Raw genomic sequence first — 23,426 nt, forward strand, 5'->3', positions numbered from 1 at the left:
TTGGACTTTCATCTCCAGTTTAGGGTCCCTAAGCACTATTGTCGGAATGCAAATTAGCTGAAAAGCAAGTGTTGTATTACAGAAAATTCTTTGTCTTATCGGGGAGCACAATTTTATATATAACTTTATCAACCCAAGACGCCAGCTCTCAAGGATGCAGACAACCACTTAAGCTTTTCATGCTCATTTGGGCTCATCAGTATGGTATAGTCTGACAACCTTGTGAATGGAGCCATTAGGGTATGCTTGAGTGGATTCCTGCCTCTGTCATTCCTACTCAGGCCTACTCATCTTTCGAATGCCTCGTCTGCAAGCTCTCTCCTAGCCATTCCCTTACTGTGGCTACCATCTATCGGCCACCTGGTCAGATCTCGTGCTTCCTCTCTGAGTGGGCAGATCTCTCCTCTTCCCTCCTGGCCTCGACCACTCAACTCTTCCTGCTTAGAGACTTTAACATCAACCTGGATGCTTCCTGTCCTTCTTCTAGACTCTTTCGCGACCTCTGCAACTCCTCTCTATGCTCCCTTCTGGGCCGACTCACTCTGCAGGTCACACTCTGGATGTTCTGATCTCTACAGACCTTCCCCTTTCTATCCCTCTCACCACTCCTCTCTCCTGCATTGATCACTTTCTCCCTTCCTCCCACCTCACCCTCTTCACCCCTCTGGTCAAGCCATCTCCAGCACTGTCACCTACCTTCTCGGTTATGTGACCCATGAAGCGTGTCAGTTGAGGCTTTTGCCGCCACTTTCTCGCCCCCTCTGCCCCTTTGGCTGACTCACACCCTGACACAGCCCTCCCCATGCTCCACTCTATCTCTGATACTCTTGATGTTCTTGCCACTGTCATGAGGAACCGCTTGAAGCCCAAAGCCAAGTGCAACTCCTGGTATGACTCAGACCTCGGTACAGGATGGCTGAGAGGAACTGGCGTGCTTCCGGAACATCCTCGGACAAACTGGCCTGCCGCCTGCTCCAAAGGCAATACTGGCTCTCTGTCCGGACCAAGAAGAGAGCACACATCCAAGTCCGCGTCTCTGTGGCATCTAACAATTCGGCCGAACTCTTTAAAATCTGCAAGGAACTGGCCAATCCTGCTGCAGTCTCTACGTCTCCTGTCCCCTCCTAGGCCCTCTGCCCGGCCCTGGCTTCTCATTTCATCTCTAAAACCCAGGACATCATGTCCTCTCTCTCTTGCTCTCACCCTGTCCCCTCAACTCCCCACTCTTCCTCCGGCCCGTCTTTGGCCACCTCTCCTCCCTCCTTCTCTTCCTTTCCCCTGTTCTCCCCAGACGAGGTTTCTAGACAAGTCCGATCTATGAAAGTCTTGTCAAAACAGGTCGACCCCTGTTCCTCCAAAACCATCAAGGACCACATTGACACCTTGGCCCCTGCTGTGGCTGACTTCTGCAACCACTCCTTCGCCACTGGGGTCTTCCCTCCCTCCCTGAAGCATTCCCATGTGCACCCTCTTCTTAAGAAACCCTCTGCTGATCCATCCTACCCTGCTAACTATCGCCCAATCTCCATCACTCCCTTCCTGGGCAGACTCCTGGTAAAGCTGGCCATCTCCCAGCTTAATCTTCACACTGAATCTGTTGGTTGTCTCCATGGCCATCAGTCTGGCTTCAGAGCTGCCAGAAGCACAGAAACTGCTCTCCTGAACATCCGTGAAGACCTGCTCTCCAACCTTGATTCCAACACCCCCTGTGTCCTCATCTTACTTGATCTATCTTCTACCTTTGACATGGTTAACCACGGCATCCTGCTCAACCGTCTCCGTGATAACCTGGGTATCACGGATCAGGCCCTGGCTTGGCTGACCTCTTTCCTCTCCAATCGACCCTTTCCTCTATCTCACTCTCTACCTGTGATGTTCCCCAGAGTTCTAACCTCTCTCCCTGGCTGTTCAACCAATACCTGGCACTTCTCGCCCACTGCATTGCAGTCCTCTGCCCCAACTTTCAATGCTATGTGGATGACACTCAACTCCTTTTCAGGCTCCCCTCTGCCACTTCTTCTCCATCTCTCATATCTGACTGCTTGTCTGCTGTCCAGGAGTGGTGTGCCACCAATGATCTCTGCCTGAATGCCATTAAGACTGAGATTCTCCTCATCGGCACACCTGCACCCTCCTTTCCTGTTGCTCTCTGGCTGGCCTCTCTTGGCCCTCTTCCTGCTCCCACCTGTAAGGCTAAAAACTTCGGGGTCATTTTCGACTCCACACTCTCCTTCTCTCCTCACATCTCTGATGTCTCGAAGAAATCACACTACCAGCTGTACCTCTTCAGAGGTATTCTTCCTTTCCTCTCCTTCCCCCAGAAGCTCACTGTCTCCAGAGCTCTGGTTCTCTCTAGGCCGGACTACTGTAACAGCCTCTTTTTAAATCTGCCTGCTTCTACTCTCTGGCCCTCTGCAACTCATTCAGAACAGGAGTGCGAGACTTGTCCTTGGCCTCAAGCCCAGTGATCGTATCTCTCATAGCACTGAAATCTCAGCATTGGCTCCCAGTGGCTTTGAGGATTAAGTTCAAGACCCTGTGCGTTGTCCACAAGGCCTACTGGGGCCTTGATACCTTCAACTCTTTCTTCTTCACTATCTTCCTTCTCGAGCTCTTCGCTCATCCGCCTCCAACTCACTCAGGGTCAGTCGCTTCTCCAAGCAACGAGTTGGTGGTAGATCTGTCTTCGCCCGGGGCCTCCCTGTGGAACAGCCTACCTGCCCACCTGAAACTTGAGAACCATCTTCGGTTCTGGAAGCACCTCAAAACCTTCCTCTTTTCTTCTACTTTCTCTCATCTCCCCTGCTGAACTGGCTGAAACTGCACTGGTTGCCTGGCACCCCTCTGATCTCTAGCACAGGTCCCCCCCTGCGCCAGTTGCACACCGTCACTGCCTCCCTGGCAACCCCCACACTTATGGACTGTTTCTGTATCCCTACAGCCCACGACCTGCCCTTGACACCTGTTGTCTGCACTCACCCTTACAGTTGCCACCAGCTGGCAGCACCTTTTTTACGTATGGCTTTCTATTCTATATATTTTTTTCTACTGTTGATCTTTTCTACTGCACTGACCCCTCTGCCTCCCCCTGCACTTTTCCCCTTTCCCCTTCCCCTGCACTTGCGCGATCTCAATGTCACCTGGCCTAGTAAGATGGTTGTCTCTGTCTTTCCTCTGTTCCCCCTCCCTTGCCTAGTCGCGCCTTGAAACACTTGTTTATAGGCGCGTTATATTTATCTTAGCAAACATGATCAATGTTATGGTGGGTTTAAATATGCATGAAAAACACTTCTTGAAATTAGCATATATATAAAAGATATATAAGATATCTAGTGCTTAAAAAATATTTTTCTGCCTTTATTTAAATTAAGGGTGGAGTAAAGAGTAGCGTATATGTCCTTATGCTGCAAGTCTTCATTTCTGTTTTGTTTGTTGCTGATTATTTGACACTGTTAGCCTAATAATAATTTTACAATTTTAGTTGACACATTTCACGTATACAGTGCTCGTCAGGGCCCTAAAATAACAAATTGATGGTGTTTCTTTGGCAACATATGAATAATTGGAGATTCTCATCTTGTTCTTGTGCAATATATCTTTTTCATGAATACCATCGTATATTTGAAATGTCCAACTGGCAGGCTATGATCCTGAAATATGTACATCACACTCACACAGCGGACTCTGTGGTGCCACGTATACCCGCAGCACAGCAGGAGTGTCTTGCATCCTGTGTCATGAGAGATGGTGCCCCAGGCAGAAGCAGCACCACTTTCCCACCCTGAGTCTGACCTAGATATCCGGGTTTGGGAAACATGCAAGGTCATTGATGCCAAGAGTAAAGCACGTTTTTTGTGATATTTAATTGGATTTTTAATGTTTTTTTAGAAGGTTCTCTGGCTCTAAAGCCTGTTCGAGGGTGACTTGAGTCACCCATAACCATGACCATTGCATGGAGACCCATCTAGGAAGCGTAAATGGTGAATCTTGCCAGGGCCTCACAGAAAGGCCAGGTGGTGCAGGGAGCATATGTTATACATGTACAAGAATAAGGAGTCCACCTTCGGCCAAAGTTGCTTGGTGTGCCCCCTTAGCGCACTAACCATCAACGGGACTCCTTCTGTAGTCCCTCAGTCAGGTCTAAAAGTAAAAAGCAACTCAAGAGATCTGACTTTAGGGTTTCTTCAAGCTCCTCCAAATGCAAGCAGGCTGAAATGAAACAACCCTCCAAGGATTTCCCATGAACAGTTGGTGAAAGCAACTGTTAGAGAGTCCAATAGGTGTTGCCCGCCTTGATCGGTGGCACCTGCGAACATGGAACCAGTAGCTAATGGCTAGTTTTACCATGCCTGGTACGGAGCATGGATCCAGATAGTTGGCACTGTGAGGCTGTTGGTTCCTCCCAACACCAGAAATCCTGGACCAGGACAAGTCACCAGACTCAGAGGAGTGGCAGAGTTTGAATAAGACACTGCAGGGTGACTGCTTGGTGCTGCACATGGCTTCAAAGAGGTTTGGGGGTGGGGGGGGTATTTATCAGTATACTTTGTGGCATGTGGTTGAGACATTTGCCTTTGGAGAGCCATGAAGCAGTAAGAGGTGGTCTCTGAGGGTTTTTGAGGCTTCAAAGCATATCACTTATCATTAACGTTGGTCTGGATACAGTAGAATTGTTAGTTAGAATAAAGGATGTGAGCTGGTTTTGGGCAGCCAGTTTGTCTGTGGTTATCAGGGTACTCGCTAAAGATTTAGGGATAGATTATGGATATGCCTTTCCGGGGAGATGAGCTTTACACGGACGTGGTTGATAACAGTCTGGTGAGTTGAGAAAGCCAGATCAGTGGGTGCATCAGCTAACCCATAGCTCTTCTTTATGTTGCAGCAATACAGAGTTATCCAGAACTGTTAGAGAGCCTTTCTTTAAGAGACCTGTGAGAAGGAGTCAGAAGACTGCTTTTGTCATGATGCCTACCCCCGGGGACCCAGACCAAGTCCAGCAACCCCCGGAAGCAGGCATCAAGTTATCCTAAGCAAGCCCAACAACCCCTGCTAGGGGCTATTTGGGTCCAGTCCTGGTGCCTATGGCGCCAGGCTTATATGGAGAGTCAGTCCTGGCGCCATAGGCGCCAGGCTCATAGATTAAAACTTACCTGATGCAGACCATGCTGCAAGAGCTCCAAGCCAAAAGAGGCTTGGAAGGGACTACTTCACTTTGGGACTATTTTTTTACTCGGGCGGGGCTGGGGAGGAATACTTACCTGGGACTACTTTGGAGGCTATTTAAACCACGCCCGAAGAGCAGCACACGCTTCGCGTTATTCTGCATCCAGCAGCGTAACGCTCACCATGCCTGCAAGTCTGTATCCAGCCTTCTGCCACGCCCGCCTTGAGTTTGGAGCTCCTAGAAAAAGGGAGAAAGAAGGAGAAAAGGTTAGAACAAGAACAATACCTTTGATCCTTACCTGAATTCCCGATCCATTGCGCCTTCGAGCTGGAAGAAAGAAGTTATTTTATGCGCGTCGCCTCGCCTGCTGCAGCGCCGCGCTGAACTCACCGGCCTTCGCAGCATCTTCACATTCCACCGCATCCTTGTGCATGTTCCCGCCGCACTTCGGCACCTAAGGAGAAGACAAAAACAGCAAGCTGAGCCAAGGGAATACACAGAGGAATATTAGTTAGCCCCCCATAGACTTACCTGTTTTTACCACCGGGGGTACTATTCCTCTTCACGGGTCGGCGCAGCTTCCACTGCATCTTTGCCGAACCCCGGCCCCTAAGGGGAAACAAAAGGACAGCAAGGTGAAACAAAGGGACTAACAAGGGGAACCCTCCTCACCACAATAGACTTACCTGATTTTACCGCCAGAAGTATTATTCCCCAAGACTTCATACTTTCTCTCAGCGCCTGAATAAGGGAGAAAGCAACAGGTTACATATTGACATTATTTTATCGAACTGTATTGGAAAATACAAATCCTTACCAGAATACTACCGGTTGCCACGAGGAACTCTTCATTAGGGTCAAGCTGCAACCTCCAAGGACTCGGACAAGAGTGAAAGTCAGGCATTTGAACTCTTACAAACTTTATACTTACGGCGTCTTGCCGGCAATCTCGGAGTCAATATTGTTCTGGAACTCACCAATTCCTTCGAGCCAGTGAAGCAACTGGTTATCAACGCGCCCCTGCGCTCAATGCAGTATGGAGAGCTCATCTTTTCAAACCATCAGGTGAGACTATAAGAGGGGACATCAAAGGTGATCTGTGGGGAGAACAGCGGGGGTGGGGGGATTTACGCTCAACTCCACGCGTGGTTAATTCCCTTTTTCCATTTGCAGAAGAATATTCCTACGGGCCAAGCAAACGAAGCTAGGTGGGCCAGTCCAGTCTGTCATCTCGGCCCTACGCGTCACATTGGTGGAGACCGCAGCTGTCCAGTTCCGATCGACGCCTCTGTGGAGCCAGGTGAGCGTAACAGCCTTTCAACCAACTGACTGCCCTGCAGAAGCCATTGTGTCTCCTTGGAGCATTGAGCCCCAGTAAGGGGGAAGGGAGAGGGGAGGGTGAAGGAACTTGAAGAATGAGATGTGACGACAGACTAATGGATCTGGCAGATTGAAGAAAAATGAGTTCTCCATTCTTTACTTCATCTCCATTGCCCACCAGAAAAGCAGTGACCAGGAATTTACCAGCAGAGTTTCCCCTGGAAGTGAAGCAAATGGTTCTGAAAAGAGGCGTAGAATTTTTTTTCTAATTGAACACCTTACTGGTTGTTACTAGAGGTATTTGTTAGTACCAAAAGGAAATCTAGGTAAATTGAAGCCCATTTTACACCAGACCACAAGGGCTGAAATAAATGTATGAAAAACATAGGAAAGTTCGGTCACGGACCCAATTGTTTGGGGTACGTTCCCAGGGCAACTGGATGATCTAAATTGACTGCTGTGAGACAGAGTCAAAGGTGTTTGTTTTAAAACCTTTATTTTCTTAAGGTTCCTGGGTTGGTGTAATGTCCGTCTGGCCCTAACTCTAAAGGAATGGCTGCCTAACTGATGTTTCTAAAGGCTGTCAATGTCTAATAGCCCAAAATAAGTCAGTTTGTGTCTAAACCTATGCTTTCCCTCACACTTTACACACATGTGATAGGAAGTCTTTAAAAAGGAAAATAGTGGTTCAACAGAAAATTGGAAACCAAAGTTGGTTTCAGGTGATCTTCTCACCATGTGTAGTTTGTTCAATGTCACAGAAATTAGTGCAATCAATGCAGGTGCTGATTATATAACAGAACTTGAAGTCAACATATGAGCCTCTATGGCCCCATTATAACAGCGTACCATTTGTATTCCTGAAAGCATGAAGTTTAGAAACTGGGATATTCCTATATGTAGGTACCGCGTATGCCGCTCCACATAACAAAACTTGAAAGCTACGCATGAGTTGTTTGCTCTCACCATTTGAACCTCTGTTACGGATGATTGTATAATAAGGTTTCCACGTTTGAATGTAAATGGAAGGATGTCAAACGCAATACAGTTTACGAATTGATGGTTACTTGAGTAAAATTATTAACTAAGGAATTAGGTTGACCAGATTTACCCAATGTATCTAAAGTTAAAATGAAATTTTTGACCCAGAAAATATTGTTTTTAAAATATGTAAAAGGAAGAATATGTACATATTATAAAAGTTGTAAAAGTTTGTTGATCGAACTAATAAAACAACGGTTTGAATAAAAAATGGGATGTTCGTAAGACCTTCTCCACAGAGCCCTTGCAATGGTCTCAAATAACTTCAGTGTCGTTTGGTTTCTTAGGGTTCCCGTCCCCAAGCTTCAAATGAGTTCCAAATACCAATAAAAGAAATATAACACAGTTCCTTTTTTTAGCTTTGCAGGATTCCCTTCCCCAAGCCTAGGCCCCTTTTTGTTTTCAACACAAATTCAGTTTTGTCAGGATGCACCTTTCCTTTTGAACAGTTCTTCCACACACATTTCACCTGTGGGGTACAATCGGAGACTTTCAAAACTGCCTGGTTTTTTGATCCTCCTAGACGTGACCACTGTGATCTGCAACCCTTCTCTTTGTTTCTTGCTTTAATTGTAAACCTTTCACCTTGAGTTGCCTCCTGCACCCCTCTTGTTTTCCTTGACCTTTTGCTCATGCACACTTGCACCTTCTCTTTTCTGTTCCTTTTGTTTCACTGTGCACTGCTGCACTTGTTTCACCATACACTCTTGCACTTTCCTTTGCTTTCTCATGCTTCTGCACGCCGAACACATCTTTTACTGTGTACGTTTTGCATTTCTTATCATACATACTTTACACTCTTTAAACTCTTAACATGCCTTCCCTTTCGCTTATCTCTCCTTCCACACCGCTAGTGCAACTTCCTTTCTTCTATTTCTTTTCTTCTGCCTATTTCTTATACGTTCTGTCCTTCGTGCACACTTTCAAACCTTTCTGTTCCGTGCCGCTTTTAAAATTGTCTTTCTCAAGCACTGCTTCAGTCAAACGCACTCTCCCGAGTTTCTCTCTTTTACTCACCGGGCAGCGATGCGTTGACAAGCGGTTCCACTTGATACACAGGATTGTGGTCAGGGTCTCACCACCTGCCCCTCAGATACCCTTGGGACCGGCACACAACCCAAGGGAACAAGCATTTTCCAAAGTGCCACCAGCAGTATACCGGATGCCATCCTCCGGCTCCCTAGCCACTCCTCAGCCCCTCTCAACATGGGGCCAGTGTCTCGGCACACCGTTCTTCTGCTTTCTGCTGCTTCCTGGCTTCTCGGGTCTTGACAGAATCCCCAGCTCGTTCACTTCCTTGTGTGAAACCACACCTTTTATAGTGAATTAAATAGTCAAGTGGAGTCAGGTGTGAGTGGTTATTATTAAATGCCTGACCCTGCGTGACACTTAGTGGGACAACTTATGTTCTTTCTATGGTAGGTTGACCTTGCTTTCCCCTTGTTGTTTCTATGGGCAGTCTTTACTGCTCCCAGTTGCTTCTTCCTCGTCCCAGTATTGGTTGGAAATGGGGGTTGGGGGGTACAGAATCAAGGATTTTGGTGGATGGATCTATTTCCTGCCATTCTATCAGGTAATTGACAATGGGCATAGGTAAATCTGTTAGCCTGCTTTTCCCACAAGGGGATGGTTGCCCACTCCATGTTCCTGATGGTTGATTATACAAACATGAGTTTTGATGGTATTCCCTCTGGTTTAAATTGGTAATGGATGAATGGATATTATCATCACACTCCTGGTTTGGTTTTAGTTGGTTGTTCTTCCTTCTCCACCTCAGGCAATTAACTATTTCCTTTCTCACCCTTGGATCATTGATGACGGGATTGGATTTAGGGAAAATGAGACCTGGATTAGAGTGACAGGAATCAATGCATCCCATGAAGGCATCCAGGACTTCCTCCTAGTCTTCTGTTGCCTCATCAAAATACCCCGTCTCGCGTGGGGCTTTCAAATGAAGGTGACCCCGGATACCCCTACATAGGTGATCCTCCCTCGCTCATCCAACCCTCAGGGTTGGGATCCAAGAGTGCCCTCCCCTGGCCACCTGAATGGAGGGCTCTCTGGGTCTTACTGGGAGAATACCCCTAGGTTTCTTACACTACCATGATGCCCCTTTCCATGTGCAAATCGTTCAAGCTCATAGGAGATACCTTTGATTCTTTGCTGTGGAACAGTACTGGGAGTCACTGGCTCCAATGGCCTTTACCAAGGCAGTTGTGGTAGCTACTTGGATTTGATGGATCTAGAGTTGTTTTTTACTATTACTTTGGCGATTGATTGGCGGGCCATCCAGTATGGGTACTGTTTGCATTTCAGCAGACTGCGGTTGTTGCATGTTCTAGTTTTCTGCTTTCGTATGGCAAATGGGATTTGTCCTGGCCATGTGGCTCCAGTTAATTGAAGCAGTGCTGGTCACGACACAAACCAATGCATTGCCATCTCCTGTGAGTTTTTCAGGTACTCGGTTTCCATTGCAAGCAGTGAGTAGGAATCTGGGTTATTGCTTTGTAGTTTTTGAGGTTTTTGGTCTTGGTGGGCTCCTGTATTCTTGTTACTCCTACACAAAGCATTGCATGTGGACACTACAGTTGGAATGGAGATTTAGGTGGACTAAGATGACTTGATCCTTAGGAAACAAACTACTACAGATCGCTGCTTTGCTGCCTGTTTGACAGTCTCAAGCCATGGCCAGAACTTGTTTAGATTGTCAGTCTGGTCAACTGTTATGATAAACTCCCTTATAAATTGCCAGTCAAAAGAATCTTTCCGCTCAGACCATCTTTTTCCAGAGTTGATGTGGTAGGACACAGGATGGTCTGTCATTACTCTCCCAACCACCCTCATTGGAGGCTGTTGTGAGATAATCTCTGTTGATGTTATGACAGCTGAAACTCCTACAGACAAATCTCCCTTTTGTTCCACTGAACTACAGAACGTTTTGATGCAGTTTTCATGCTTCATATTTATTTTCCTAGAAAGCTTGATAAATCCAGGTTCAGGGGATTAAGTCGCAATCCGCTCCTGGCATACCTTTGGGCATGCAGTGTGTTCAGGGACTGAAGCAGGTGTTTGATTCAGAGAACTGGAGCAGACTGCAGTTTCTTGCACTCCAGTGTAACTTCCTCCCTGTCTCCAACTCTGAGTTCTCTCATTCCCTGTTGCAGTCTTCTCCTTCCTCTCCAAAAAATTACTCTTGAGGATGAAGGGGTAGTTGAAAGGATAGGTTCTAATAGAGGCTGTTTATCTTCACAAAGGTCGAGAGTGACTTCTCCATGCCAATAAGTAAGTAATCTTGGGCTGAATAGAAGATTTAGCTTCTGCACGAGTCATATTGCAGAAATGTCCCCTCGCTGTCATATAAGCATTTGAAAATTCTGATTCAATGGATGCCACCTTGTGGTAGATGCTCTCTTTCAGAAAAATAATGTTCAACATGATAAGTCAGCTCAATGGGTGGAAATGGAAATACAAATGTAGTTGAGGTAGGAGCAAAGACCCTCCTCCCCTTTACAAACGTCATGCTCAGTATTGCACTTGCAGAGTCACGACAACAGCCAAGCTAATCTGAAGCATAGCAATTGCGGCATGCAGCCTGTCTAGACCAAAGAATACATTCAATCAGGCTCTCCGCGCTCCTCTTCTGTATCTCATCTCCAAACCTCTGCGCACCCCACATGAGCCGCTGAGACAGACACCAGAATCCTGTGCCGTTCCCTTACAGAGCACTACAGAAGATTAAGACTACAGGTCTGAGCAATAAATCCCCTTTGGTATCGGTCTGTACCACAAAGATTTAGTTGGTAGCTGTGGCTAAGCAGTCAGACTTATCTCAAGAGGGAGATGAGCAGTATTCAGGGTTTACACCATAGGACTACAATACAGTGGTACAAGGAAACACTGACCAAAGCTTTGTATTAAAAAGAATATATATAGATTTCTGAGGCTTGTGGAATCTGCTTAGATCACATGCTGTGCATAGGCCGACATCTAGTGGAAGCTGCGGAGTATTACAGTTTGTTTTTCGAAACTCGAAAATGGCCGTCGACACAGGCGTGCCAGTAATACTATCCCTAGTGTGACGTCCACTGTACCCAAGATCCCTCACGCGTCTAGGATCCTCAGATTGTTTTTTTCCGCCATACTGGTCGGAAGCATCTTGCGGAGTCCCCTGGCCTTAGCCTTACTTTTGCTAATTATTGAAGTTTAAAATTATTTATTGACATCCTTCCCCACCCCAACGTCGACCCTCGACGACGGCTGGAGAAGACATCGACCGTCGGCTGCTGCATGACGGATCTGGGCCTCGGAAGGCCACTGGCCTCGGCCCGGGCCTAGTAGGCCGCTGGCCTCGGCCCTGCAAGTAGGGAGAGTGGGGGGTGGTACATACTCTTCACTCTTGGTATATAGGTACACCTTATATATTTCCAACACTTACCAGCCCGCTGCCTCAAGGTGCGTATGGAGGGTACCCCTTTCCAATTCTGCCCCAAGTGCAACCGCAAATACCCTTGGGTCGACAGGCACGCCACGTGCAATCTCTGCTTGCCGAGGGACCACCCCGAAGCGAACTGCAGAGCGTGTAGTAGGTTTAAGCCTAAGACACTTAAGGACCGTTCGACAAAGCGTTGGGCCCACCACGCCAGGCAGGTGGCCATGGCAGCGGAGGGCGCCTTCAGCGATGGCAGCGACGCCGTACTTTCGGACGGCGAGGGCATTACGGCGTCGAAAGACTGCCGAGCGCAGGTCCCCGACCTCGGAAGGTTGTCCGGCAGGGCGGCTATGGGGAAGACCCCCGGCGACGCAAGCGCTACACACCCTACACACACTAAGTCTAACCGAACCTCGACGACGTCGACTTCTCGGAAAGAGGCACAGATAGAACGGTCCGACTCGGTGTCCTCTGGGCGCTCTCGATCGAGATCGCCTCATGACGCAAGGCAATCATCCACTCTTGCCAAGAGTGCCTCGCTCCCTAGATTAACGGAAGTTCGATCGTCGGAAGACGAAGACGACTTCCACCCCCAGGCCGCGCTCCAGGAGACCGAGGCCGCAGTTAACACCAGCGAGGCCCCACGCTCGAAACACACAGATACCTCTCCCGACCCTCGACGCCAGGCGTCGAAAGTCTCTGGGGCCTCCAAGGGGCAGGGAAAACATTTTTCCACGCACGGGGAGGGGGGGAAACAGCGGAAAGCACAGCCTTCCACTCCTGTAAGACCATCCTTCCACCCTAAGCAGACAGACGAACACAAATCTACTGGGACATCAACATCCAGCAAGGGTACCCTTGATAAGTCCTCTAAGTTGCCTACTAAAGTCATACCCTGTTCCAAAGAATGGTCCAGTGAAGACATAGACAGGGTCATGTCAAGGATGTCTTCCTTAGCTGATTTTTATGACAAAAAGCCAGAACATTTCCTTTCGTATGACCCTCAAGGGGCCACACCCTCAGGCTCCTCTGATCCTATCCCCCTAAGTAAAAAGGCCCGGTTCGAAAGACCTGAACCCTTCGAGGTGCAGCCTTACTCTACTCCATACTCTACTCCACACCCCAGATACCAAGGACAGCCTTTCCCTGAAGGGGACCAGGAGTTTAACATTATGGAGGAACAAACCGGGACTGAATACTATGCGGATGATGAGGACCTGGAGGAGGTAGAAGATGAGCAGGAAATTTACAGAGTAGATTCCCCGGTAGAGAGCGAAGCCCCAGTTACCGACTCGCCAGTTGATAACCAGCCCCTCCTTAATGAAGTTCTCGCTCGCGCAGCAGAACATTTTCACATCGACACCCAAGGTGTACAGGAGGAAAGGGACTTCGCAGAAGAGTTGGTGGGAGAGAGGAGGCCGGTCGCTCAGACCATCCCTATCCTTAAATCCATCCAACGTAGAATATATCCATCCCTGGTGAATCCTAACCTCACCAGAGCCGTCAACCCCAGAGTCGAAAAACTTTTTCGGGCAGCCCAGTCTGACCCTCTTTATATAAGAGGACATCTTAAACCAGACTCCCTAGTGGTTACCAACACTCGGAAGAGGGCTGGGACACCCTTATCGTCGTCAGAAGCTCCTCCCGACAAGGAGAGCAAAAAACTGTATGGGTTTGGCAGGAAGGTAGCCTCAACGTCCGCCTACCAAGCAAGGATTGCAAACTCCACCACCCTGTTGGCAAGTTACAACTGCCATCAATGGGAAGAGGTCGCGGCGCTCATAGCCTCTGCTCCTGAACCGTTAAAGGGCCAGTTGGCTCGGATCTCGGCAGAAGGGAGAGCCGTGTCTGGTTGCATATTAAAAGCAACTTTCGACGCCGCGGACAACGCAGGAAGATTGATAGCGGAAGGTACTGTTATCAAGAGACATGCGTGGTTACGGCAGTCGGGGTTCAAAACAGAAACCCAGGCTTCATTAATAGACAAGCCGGTGGAACCCGATCTATTGTTTGGGAAAGCGGTCGAAGACGCACTTAAGAATGCCAAGGACGAATACGAGACTCTCAAATCCCTTGGCCAGCTTACCAACAAACCCCCTAACCAGAGGGGGAACAGTAATTTTCGTCGCCCACGCGGCCAAAATTCACAAAGAGGCAACTATGCCCAAGGACAGGGTACACAATGGAACAACAACCAGCAGTCTACCCAAAGTTACGGCAGGGGTAACGAGAGGTCGTGGAAGAGGCAGAGGCAGCCCCAACAAGGGAGGTGGCACGCCTCCACCAAAGCAGTGACGCTCAGTTCAGGGTCCCTTCTCACGCAACCCCAGTAGGGGGACGCATTTCCAACTTCACCCAGGCTTGGGAAGGGATCACCTCAGACAGATGGGTGCTGTCAACAGTGTCCACAGGATATTGTATAGAATTACTGCAGCGTCCCCAGAACCACCCTCCACGACAAAGAATACACTCCTTAGAACATCAGAAGATCCTTCTCGAGGAGATCGCCATTCTGCTAGAAAAGGACGCGATAGAACTCGTCCCAGGACACCAGGTAAACAAGGGTATCTATTCAACTTACTTCCTTGTGCCAAAGAAAGATTTGACAATGCGCCCAGTATTGGACTTACGGCCTGCCAACAAGTATGTCAAGCCCCAAAAATTCCGTATGACCACGCTACAAGAGGTAATCCCCCTCCTAAAAAAGGGGGATTACATGGCAACCTTGGATATGAAAGATGCTTATTTTCATATTTCCATGCTCCCAGCGCACAGAAAATACTTGCGCTTCAAGGTAGACAGTCGCCACTACCAATTCAAGGTACTGCCCTTCGGAATAGCTTCAGCACCAAGGGTATTCACCAAGGTACTGGCGGTGGCAGCTGCACACCTACGCAGGGAGGCAATCCCAGTGTACCCTTATCTGGACGACTGGCTCATAACGGGGGAAACCCCAGGAATTTGCAGGTCAAACATTCAGAGGACTATCGACCTCCTCCACGAATTAGGCTTCTCTATCAACGAGAAGAAGTCAAGTCTGGTGCCAAGCACCTCAAAACAGTTCCTAGGAGCAATCCTAAATACTCAGAAAGGGTTGACCTTCCCTTCGGAAGAGAGAATTCCAAATATACTACTGCAAATTCCACATTATCAGTCAGGTCAACAAATAACGGTACGCAAAGCAATGCGGTTACTGTGCATGATGGCGTCATGCATTTACCTGGTCCCCCACGCGCGTCTGCGCATGCGTCCCATGCAGGAATGGTTGGCGAAACAGTGGTCTCTGGCAAGTGGTCAGTGGGACGATCTAGTGGTCGTTTCGCCAACACTCGTACAGAGCTTACACTGGTGGACAAGAGAGAATCTCGCAAGGGGAAAACCCTTTTACGATCCCGAAGTACAGGCAGTGGTGACTACAGATGCATGCCTGACTGGGTGGGGAGCTCACCATCTCCACCACACAGCTCAGGGTCTCTGGTCTCACTCAGTAGCCAAGAACCACATCAACCTGCTAGAGCTTCTGGCAGTATTCCGAGCGCTTCGGGCGTTCGAGCCCCATCTGCTAAACTTGTCGGTGCAGATCCGGACGGACAGCACGACAGCCATGTTCTATCTGAACAAACAAGGAGGGACTCGTTCGCCAAATCTGCCAAAGCTTGCCCAGAAAATCTGGATATGGGCACTCAGACGGAACATCTTCCTGTCATCACAACATGTTCCAGGGGAGCTCAATTCCCTAGTGGATGCCCTAAGCAGAGACTCCCTCCCAGAAGAACACGAATGGGTCCTTCACAGAGATATCGTAGAAGATTTCTTCTCTCAGTGGGGTTTCCCCACTATAGACCTATTCGCCACAAGCGAAAACAAACAATGCCCAGGATTTGCATCCAGGTTCCCCCAGCCAGACTCCCAAGGGAACGCCCTGTGGATGAACTGGTCAGGGATGTTTGCGTACGCTTTTCCACCCACTCCTCATCAGGAAGGTGGTGTACAAGATGAACAAGGAATCGATGACGCTCATCCTAGTTGCTCCCATGTGGGCGAGACAACCATGGTTTCCACACCTACGCAGGATGGCGGTGTGCGAGCCCATCAAACTCCCAGCCTGGTACAACCTACTGTCCCAGCAACAAGGTCAAACAGTGCACCAGGAACCCAACTCAATGAACCTGGCAGCATGGCTCCTGAGGTCATAGAGTTTGGGCATCTCAATTTACCACAGAGGTGTATGGACATCCTAAAAGAATCCAGGAAACCAAACACAAGGCACTGTTACTTTGACAAGTGGAAGAGATTCGTTATTTGGTGCCAGAATAAACAAATCAACCCAGTTGATTGCACTCCTTCCAACGTTGTAACATACATGCTCCACCTGCTGGACACAGGGTTGGTTTTTAACTCTCTGAAGGTACACCTGGCAGCCCTCTCGGCTTACACCACATCCCATAACAAAGTATCGTGGTGGAAAGTACCAGTAGTTAAAGCCTTCATGGAAGGAGTAAAGAGACTTCACCCTCCTATTTCGAACCCACCGCCAGGATGGGACCTCAATGTGGTGCTAGCTAAGCTCATGGGCCCCCCTTTCGAACCCATGCATAAAAGTAGTCTCAAACACCTGACTTATAAAACGGCCTTCTTAGTAGCCATTACCTCTATAAGAAGGGTCAGTGAAATTCAGGCTCTGTCAGTGCAGGATCCTTTCTTTACTATCCACAAAGACAAACTGGTTTTACGCACACACCCTAGGTTCTTACCTAAATTTATATCTAAGTTCCATGTAAACCAGTCCATCGAGCTTCCGGCTTTCTTCCAGAACCCGCAAAGCTCAGCTGAGGTGAAACTACACACCCTTGATGTGCGTAGGGCGGTCCTCTACTATGTAAATAAAACCAGACCGCTAAGGAAAACAGATCAACTGTTTGTCTCCGTAGCTACAGGCAGAGAGGGGGATCGCGTCTCTAAAGGCGCGATCTCGAAGTGGATTATCAACTGTATACAGCTGTGTTACTCTCTTTCTGAAAAAACTCTGCCTTTTACGCCAAGGGCCCATTCTACTAGAGGCATTGGGGCCACTCTGGCTTTCATTGCAAATGTTCCCCTCGACACCATTTGCAAAGCAGCTACTTGGAGCTCTATTCACACTTTTACTCAGCATTACTGCATTGACACTCATTCCAAGGCAGATACACAAGTGGGACAAGCGGTTCTAAGACACCTGTTTGCTCATGACCCTTCTCACATCCCACCTCCTTCTTCTGGTACTGCTCGCTAATCTATGCACAGCATGTGATCTAAGCAGATTCCACAAGCCTCAGAAGGGATACATTACTCACCGTAATCGTATTTCTGATGCTTGTATCTGCTTAGATTCACATGCTGTGCATAGGCCGACATCTAGTGGAAGCTGCGGAGTATTACAGTTTGTTTTTCGAAACTCGAAAATGGCAAGTTTGAGCAAGAGAAGGCAGTTGTAACAAATTCAGCCAGAGTCAATAGGCCTGTGCCAGAGTCAGTGGTACAGGGCAAAGAGCCCAGGAGCAAAATGTTCTTGTAGCTGCAGTCAAGTCTTTGTTAAACGATTTGAAAAGGTGGTTGCAGAAGGTGAAAGACAATGTTAGAGGTTAGGGGCGGCCAACCCAACAGGTAGGTAAAGGATTTAAAACACCTTTAGCGCTACCAAACAAAAAGGGAGGCCTGGCGGAACAGTACCTTAATATGAAGAAGAGTCTCCTGTGGTGGTGGTTGTTCCTGGCAGTTCCTGCAGTTCGGGGGATCCAGCAGAGGAGGAGGGACTCTAGTCGTGTAGGAAGGTTCGAGTTACTGGACTGCCCAGGGATGAAACCTTCCGCGGTGCTGCCAAACAAAATATAAGGTACGCCCCTTTAAGTCGCGGTCCGGGTGGACGGGTGCCTGGCTATCCGGTCTCCGAGTGCAGGGCACTGGCGATTCGACTAAGGCAGGTCCTGGAAGGCGGTTGGCAAACTGGTTGGCCCACCAGCTCAAGGGAAGAAGGCTCTTGCAGATGAAAATCTTCTCTCGTCGTGTGGAGAAAAGTGGTGAGACGCTGCAGCAGGGCTTCACCGGTGGTTCAGTTGGTGCAGATGTCTTTGGCTTCTCTGTTCTTCGGCTTCTTAGTTCCATTGGCGACGTCTTGCTCTTCCAGTCCTCAGGACCCTGCAAAAAGATCCCCATTCATACAGCCTAGCTGTCACATACACAGTGGAGTGGTCATCCTGGCGGGAGACCCTCCAGCCTATCAGGGCAGAGTGCGACATGGGTTGCTGAGGCAACCCTGTCCAGGGGTCCTACTCCCCCTCCCAAACAATGGATCCACCACAGACTCAGTGGCGCCGAAAGGAGGGCTTCTTGGCAGAAGCCCGCCTAAAGGACGAACAAAGGATCCCCGACCTGGGTTAGGATTTTAGAGAAGGACACGAGAAAGAATTTATATAAAAGTTATGGCAAATAAAACCTACTGGAGTAAAGTTAATATAAAAATTAACCGGCGGTATGTTAGAGGCTGTCAGTAAATGTGGTAGCCTCGAAATGGGAAAATCCCTTAGGGAAATATTTGCGGTTGAATATTTTTGGTAGTAAACACTGCCACCAGCCAGAAACTTTTGAGAGAGGGACTGTACGGTACCCTCTCGAAAATGAACATAAGGGGAAAACTATTAACCCTTGCCAGTACCTCCATAGTAAGATGGGGTGTACTGGTTTTGTTCATACAGATTGACTAGTAAAGTCAATGGGGACTTTACATGCCCTGGGAGACAGTAGTCAGTCCCAGGGTATGGAGTCTATGTTTGGGGGTCGCTACGAGACACCTGTGTTACTGCACGGAGGGTGCTGTGTAACACATGTGTATAAGGATGGTTCCTATGAGGGTGAGATAAACCCCATAGACATTAAAAACAATAAAATAGCCTAGAGCACACATAGCAAACATGCCTAAGAGTGGGAAAAAGAGTCTCACTCTTAGGAGAAAAAAACAAACCCCTCAAATCCAGCAAAGCTGCTGGGGGACTCTATAGTTAAGGGAAATTAGCCATAGAATGAGAATTCTCCCTAACAGGAGGACAGTAGAGAGCGAAGTAGGAACATCATTGAAACATAGTGCACACCAAATGGGAGGAGGGAAGGGGAAGGACCCCAAATAGTAAGGCAGCTTCAAGATGTTCCACTAGGCCGGTATGGCTCCAGGTAGGTGTTGAAAGGGGTGAGAATAAGAACGAGAACCTATCGGGGAGTTTAAAGGAGTAGAGGGGGGAGGGTGGGCACAAGACCCAGGTTAGTAGAGGGAGAGAAAGGACAGACCATTGCTTAGGGCAGTTGTCTGCAAACTGTGAGGCAGCTGGTGATGGGGGATGGGGTGCTGGGCTCTTCAAAAAGGAGAGTATAATGGCTGCTTTCAAAAGATAATATAAGCAGATATATTATCTGTGGGGGCCCGGCAATATGATTTCTACTCAAGGGGGCTCAACAACAATATTTTTACTCGGGCATAAAAATGTTTAAATTTCACTGTTTATACTCAGAAGGAACCTTCTTTTGTGCCACCTGAAGGTCCCTCCCTCAAGATGCTTTACACATGGAGAACAACATTGTGAAAGTTGAAGTCCTGGGGACTCTGGGTGAGAAAATAATTCCTCCTGAAACTGGAGAGCTTGAAGGGCAAGGGTTCAGGAACCACCTGCAGTGGACTCTAGCCAAGAAGGTCGGCCCACTCTAAAACCAGAGAGACTGAGTCACAGGAGGCGGAACCCCTAAAGCTAAGAGACTAGATACACCTTTGTTCTTTTTAGGAGGAAAGGGTGGATTTTCAGCTTTAGTGTTGGAACTCCACTCTCTGGGAAAGAGGGACCAGAGGATGGAAAAGCAGCCAAACCCAGAAAGCGGCTATGCTCAGACTTTGTGAAGCCTTTGGTTTTGAATTAGCTATTCCCTAGTGTTATTTAGTGTGATGCTGGAAATGCATCGGAGGGACAGGGCCTCCGTATCCTTGTCCTTTACTGCTTTTTATTGTGTGTTCTGTCGTGTTTTCCGCGCAGGAGTTCATGTGGGACTCCTGGCGGTGCAGCTCTCTCCTTTGGTTTTGGTGAACAGACCCATGGGATACCCTTATGGCACCCATGGGCCCCTAGTGTATGTTTTTGGGCACCTTTGTGTGACCTTACATCACCTGTTACCTTGATCTTCCCAAAGTCCCGGGAAGCCCTGACTCTGTCCCTTCCCCCTGACTGGCTGTTGGGTGGAAGTTCCGTATATGGTAGTGTGGGGAAGTGCTGACCAGACTGGCTGGAGCCTTCCCAACGACCGTATGTTGTGGGTACGCCTGTGGGAGGGACCTGGGTGAATGGAGTGCATGACGAATACGCATTCTATGTTGTGGGAGTCTAGTATCTGGTGTTTGACACAATGACTGAGACAGCCCTGCCCGAAACCGGTATGAATGCAGTGTGGAGTGTTGAATGGCTTGGTACTTGTCCAATACACATAACTTGTTGTGAGTGTTTGGAGAGAAGTGAATGGCCTGAATGCACTGTGTGCCTGATTGGCTGCCTGCCTGCATGAACGCCCTTGCCGTGATTGGATGCTTGAGTATGACCCAGCTGAATGAATAGGAGATCAACAGTATATCTGGGGACCTCTCATTGCTAGGAATCGTGTTCAGAAGCTGAAGTCCACTACGACGAGTAACTGGAGTAACTGAAACTTGACCTTGAAGCCCTGCTGGACGAGAAGAATTGCTGTTGCTCTCCTTCACAATCTGAAAGCTGCTGCGTCTCCAAGGACTGACCCAGAGAGGACCTGGTAAGGCACCCTCTTCCTGAGCTACAAAGGACCATCGTGCACCAGCAGATCTTTGCCAAAGCTCCCTGGTAGACAGACCTTCGACAGGCTGCCGAGACGGGGACCGCTGCGGAATCACAAAGAGAAGCGCCCGGACTGTTGTCCGCCACTGTCGCCGACCGCTGTCGCCCACCGGAGCTCCCGTTTGCCTAAGAACCTTTGAATCCAAGGACGCTGTCGTCCGCATCATCGTCGCTGCTGTATGCTGCTGGACAAGGCCTGACCGTCGACACGCCGAGGAGCATCTACTGGTGGGTTTCCCGCCACGCAAAGACCACAGAGACGCCGACGACTCGACACCCTTGCTGGGCCACAGTTCTTCAAACTCTTTGCGGTCCAGAACTATTGACACCGAGGTGCCCGAACGCCTCTTCCTTGCAGGACATTTACGCTTTCCCATCAACGAGCACCGCTACGAACGAAGCTGCCACTTCACCGTCGTACCTCATCCTGTTCTCTATCGGACGTTCGACCCGTGACTCCTGCCTTAAAGGGAGGGCATTCAAGAAGGGCCGTCGATTCCCCAACGAGGAACGCTACAATGCCAGGTACTTTGGGGTTGCAGAACTATTAGGAAGTCTAGTGTGAACAATATATGGACTGGGCTTGTATCTTTATTCTACAGGTTGCCCAGGTGGGGGATCTCCACACAGAACTGTATTTAACGGTAGTGACCAGTATTCTGCCAATTGTTCAACCATCTTGCTTTCCTTCCTCTCTACTGCTGGTTTCCTCTTTATTGATCTGTGTGACATTTTTGACAGTATAGTTGATGCACCTTAATGAGATCTGATAATAGTTGTGGTACCACTGTATATATTTACCATTGTTGATTTTCTGAGCACAAAGTGAGTTATTGTGATAGTGTACATAACCTTGAATATTATATAAAGACTGTGTTTTAACCAATACAGTGTGTGGATATTCATTTGTGGGTGCTTGGGGACTACACTGTACTTAAGAACCAGCCTGCATCACTTCCTGAGAAGCTAGGCCTTGATTGCTCCACTACGTTACCAATAATAGAGAATCTTGGCTACAGCCACCCCCTCCAGTCTTTACATTTAGCCACCCATATAACGGTTCACCAGAAATAAAGATAATAATTGCTTTGGCTTGACTCTAGTCTTGGTGATTTCCATTCATCCCGGCTACTCCTGTGACACATCATTCAGGTAGGTGCAGATGTTCCTATACCAGGTTCAGGTCCAGCTCCAGACATTGGTCTTCTGGTTGCTCCAGAAACTGCTGACATTTTGCAGTCCTCCATCAATGTGTCGCAGTATCTCCTGTGGTGGGCCCTCCGAGACAACTTGCTAAGAGGCGAGCATTTTTGACAACTATGGTTGCAGTAGCCACAGACTCCTCTCCAATAGGTCAAGTTGTTCACCTAGATCATTTGACAGTGATTGGTCTGTTTTCCCTTGTGGAAGAGGTTAAGCACATCAACCTTCTACAGCTGCTGTCCCTCATGCCCAACCTGGTTGCTTTTCTTCAATCTGTGCAGAGCAAATGTTTCCAGAATATGACAGACACCACTTTGACCAGCCATCATGTCAGCAAGGGAGAAATTGTACATTCACTGAGTCTGTGCATCCAGATGTCGATCTGGGCCCTGGAGAGTGATTTCTGTCTGTCGGTAGCCCATCTGGGTAGGGCGGTAAACATTGTTGCAGATGCTCTGAGCTGGTGTATTGTCTCCCATGAGAGGAGAATTGTGTCAAGAAGTTCCGGATGAAATCTTTGACTTTTGAGGGACCCCTCAAGTGGAATGCTTTACCTTCAGTGTGAAGTATTCTGCTCCAAGGGCTATCTGTGAGGAATTGATTGTAGTGTGGACCTCCTTTCCTGTGTGCCATTGATTCCTTCCATCCTGCTAGTCCTCCGGAGAATAACGATTTTCCGGGCGGGGATGGGAGGGGTGGGATGAAGCAGAGGAGTGGTGGGGGCACCCTTCTCCTGATTGCTCTGGACTGGACTTGGAGAACTTGGTACTCAATTTGTATGCTAGGCCATTTGTCTGGCCATACACAACAGACCAACACTTAACTATGTGACAGCACACACTTTCTCAATTGCCTTGATGAGCTTGACAATGTTCGAACAGAGTACATTCTCTTCATGATGGATGTACAGAGTCTGTACACTTCTATCCCCCATATTGAAGGAATAGAATAAATCGAGTGGGCACTACTACATGAAGACACACTCCCTGTCAGCAAACAGTTAGAATTATTACAGATTTTTCAGTTTAATAACTATTCTCCAGCATGGAGTCTGGCATGGATGCACATGCTCATGAATATTCGGTAAAAGAAAAAACAGTTTCACTTTCACTTACAAACTGTATTTCTCCTTTAAACCAATCACTGTCCTCTTGGTCATACTGCCCCCATCCAATGACAGCCCTCTGCACAAACCCCTCCTCTGGCATTTTTTCGTGTTTTCGATGGAAAAAGGTTCTATTTCTGTTACAAAAGAGCCTGTATGCTCTGTTCTCCATCTGCAGACAGCTGGGTTCCATTGGTGAATTTCAGCACCCCACAAGAGTGAAGATCGTCAAAGTTTCCAGAAGGCCATCTGGCCTACTTCGCTCCCTCCAACCATGACAGACGAGAA

The 23,426-nt window shown here is 48.4% G+C and overlaps 1 protein-coding gene across 6 annotated transcripts in view; it reads left to right on the forward strand.

Annotated features, from left to right (window-relative positions):
- The window catches only part of LOC138569353 (uncharacterized), a 1,814,236-nt gene that overhangs the window by 1,371,503 nt on the left and 419,307 nt on the right, over window positions 1-23,426 (forward strand). The gene's annotated exons all lie outside the window — the stretch shown is intronic.

The sequence above is a fragment of the Ambystoma mexicanum genome, chromosome 2q, assembly GCF_040938575.1.
Source record: "Ambystoma mexicanum isolate Mex_15411 chromosome 2q, UKY_AmexF1_1, whole genome shotgun sequence".
NCBI lineage: Eukaryota > Metazoa > Chordata > Amphibia > Caudata > Ambystomatidae > Ambystoma > Ambystoma mexicanum.